This window comes from Panicum virgatum, chromosome 3N (genome assembly GCF_016808335.1).
Source record: "Panicum virgatum strain AP13 chromosome 3N, P.virgatum_v5, whole genome shotgun sequence".
Taxonomy (NCBI): domain Eukaryota; kingdom Viridiplantae; phylum Streptophyta; class Magnoliopsida; order Poales; family Poaceae; genus Panicum; species Panicum virgatum.
Genome location: NC_053147.1, coordinates 35,221,927 through 35,225,414, shown reverse-complemented (window position 1 = coordinate 35,225,414; position 3,488 = coordinate 35,221,927).

Genomic DNA, 3,488 nt, shown 5'->3' with positions numbered 1-3,488 from the left:
CTTCTTAGTGGCCTTGTTGAGTTTCCTGTAATCTATACACATCCTCCATCCCGTGACGGTTCGTTGGGGAATTAGCTCATTCTTGCTATTTCCACCACCGTCATGCCTCCTTTCTTGGGCACAACTTGGACTGGGCTTACCCACTCACTATGCGGAACAGGATAGATAATTCCGGCATCTAGGAGTTTAAGAACCTCTTTCTTTACCACCTCCCTCATAGCATTGTTCAACCTTCTTTGGGGTTCCCTAGAAGGTGCTATTGTGGGATCCAATGGGATTCGGTGGGTGCAGAGGGCAGGACTGATGCCCTTGAGGTATTGTAGGGTATAGCCTAAGACCAATCGATGCTTCTCTAAAACAACAATGAGCTTATTCGTCTCCTCTTCTGAGAGTTTGTCGCTGATGATCACGGGAGACTGTACATCGCTATTCAGAAAGGCGTATCTAAGCCCTGAAGGTAAAGGCTTTAGCTCAATCGGAGGTCATGATGGCTTCTCTATCACGAGCAGTTCAGAAGTTTCACCGGATTCTTCTTCTGCATCGCTGACTTCTTCCGGCATTTCCTCGATATCCTCCTCGAGGCCCAAGTCAACAAACTCGAAGGTGGAAGTGGCCATTATTTCCTCGATTGGCTCTGGAATAGGGAGATCTTCCACTGAGCATGTCAATGCTTGATCCATGGGGATGTGGAACGTGTCCTTCCCTAACTTGATGTTTAAACATCCGTCCTTAGGGACATCCGAAAAGAGAGCTTTAAGGGGATGTCCTATCAAGAAGTCGAAGTTGAGATCTTCGAAGATATGGAAGTTCAGATGGATTTTAACATCATTGTGCCATAATGGCACATCGGTGATTATCCCGTAGCTGCTCGTAAGAGAACCTGAAGGTCTCTTGAGCTATCTATCTGTCGGAGTGAGTTTGTAATTGCCTAGAAAAGATAAGGCAAACTCATCTGACATGAGATTAGCTCTGACAGCGGGACTATAGAGAGCGTCCACATTTTGATTTTGGAGACGGCAACGGAATGATGTGGAGGGAGAGTTTAGATAAATTGGAGATATGGATGACTCTCCTTCCTGCAGCCATTCATTGCTGATCAATGTTGTCAACTTTTGAACTGTCTCCCGAAGAAAATTCTCCTCTAAGGGATCCGTAGGAGTGACAGGGCTTGGTGGTCGCTTTTGGCAGAAGTATCTTGAGGTGTTGCCGAAATCTTCAAAGACATCTGGCTCGATACTTCGGAGAAATTCCGGAGGTAGAGGGTCTTCTTCCTCTGATGTTTCGGATTTATGTTCAGGGGTGGTCTCATAGATTGAATCTACTGATTGGCTTTCAGGGGATTCCGATTCGATTTTTGAAGGCTCCACTTGACGCATCTCGGGCTCTGTGGGGACTGGCTCGTGGATACAAACGAAAGAGGTTCTGTCCAAGATTTTGTCGAGGACTTCCCTACTTTCGGTTGGGGTAAGATGAGCGAAAGATCCTCTAGAGGTAAGATACAGATGGTGTGCAGACTCCTTGTCAAGACAACATAAAAATGCTGGAGCAATAAATGCTCGGGTAATGACAAGTCTGGGCCTGATTTTACCAATGAGGTAAATCTAGCCCAAGCTACACCGATTGATTCCTTATCATTCTGACGGAAAGTTAAAATTTCCGGTCGTAAGGCGCATATTCGTGAATGTGGAAAGAATGCAGAACAGAATATGTCCCGAAGTTCAATTCAACTTCCATTCACATAGCCTACGACACAAATGTACCATTGCTTCGCTTCTCCCGAAAGGGAAAAAGGAAACAATTTCCATTTATGAGTTTCATGTGTCATGCCCAAAATTTTCTTGCATGAACATACTTGCTCGAATTCACGCAGATGATGGTAGGGATTTTCACAATCCCTTCCTGAAAAGGAATTTTCCTGAACAAAGGCTATGTAGCCTAAGTCGAGTTCAAAGCTAGTAGAAAGAATTGGGTCAGCAGAGGGTGCTGGCTTGTAGAACTCGCTCTTGGGTGAAGAGAGCTGTAAAAGGGATAGCTACTCCATGGGTAGCGGGGGTTGAGGTAGAATCAAGGAAAAAGAAAAAAGAAGATACGAGGACGACTGAGTCCGTAGAAAATGTGGCTACCATTCCCCGGCAATGGCGGCAGAAAGCTTGTTGGTATTTTGGAACGTCACGAATAAAATCCGGAAGCACACGGATACCGCTGTAGCTTTCACCCAAGAGTATTCCATGGTATCGTATCCACTGAGGAACGTGAGTACCCTATCTACAGGTTCAGGCTCATCCAAGGACACACGCGCCGGTGTGGAGAAGACAGAAGACAGGACTTTCTATATCAAGAATCTATGCCTTGAAGAAGAGATCACGTCGTCGTTATACTTCGAGCTAAAGGTATCGACCGACTTATGCAAACCGGTAGTTCCAATATGTGCTCTATCTGATATCCGAATGTGGAGGATTACTAAAAGGCTCGAACAGGGATGTCACCACCTACCGGCTACCTCTACAAACCGTTGGACTATCAGACAACTGAATGGTATAGTCCAGCCTAGACACCACGTCTACGTCTTTCCCTACTAACCTTAGCCCATGCCAAGACTATCCTTTTCTATCCGGGGTCTTAAGCTAAGATCAAATGCTACTCGATAGCATACACATCAACTAATATAAGGTAGAGATGATAACTTGCGATCTAAACTCTAATTCCAAATAAACAAACAAAGAAAGTCTCGAACACTTACAACCGAATAAGCATCCGTCGAGGTACAAGTGGAGAAGAGTGCCGACAGACCCGACACTTCCCCCGACTCCTCCTCACTCTCCTCCTCTTCTTCTACACCTCCTAGTCTACTTAAGCATCTAGGATGAAGGTCTCAAGCTCCAAGGGAGAAAGGTGAGTTGAGAGGGTGTGATGTGTGTGTGTGTGTCCATTCCTCTACCCCCTCCCCTTGTATTTATAGGAGGGAGCCACGGGCTGAAGCACCTGGAACCGACTTAAGCAACTAGCAGGGAGGCGCCACATGTCGAAGCTGAGGTGGTGGGGCCCATGGGCCTGGTCAGTCGGCCTTCCAGATGGGCCAACCGCCCCCAGCTTCGTCCAGCAGGCTATCCTAAGCCTCCATGTCTTAACCCAGTTGGGCTTGGCCTATCTTGAGTGGTATGGACTGGGTTCTTGGGCTACACTTGTTCCATTTGAGCTTGAATCGGTGCTTTGATAATTTTTGCAATTTATGTCGGGCCAAAGTGTACTTGAAACCTGCGAAATTAGTTCAAAACCACCTGCACACATTCTCAAGCACCATGTGGAATTTGTTAATAAATAAACCCTATGCTAGCATTTATTCCACTTTGTGGTTCCCTTTTGTGTAGGAGTTGACAGTCAAAATTGGTCGTTAATGACCGTCAACATCAGGTGCGTCAGATCCGCACGGGGAGATAATGGTTTGATTTTCTGTCATAAGGCGAATATGCTTCAGATATTCCTATTAC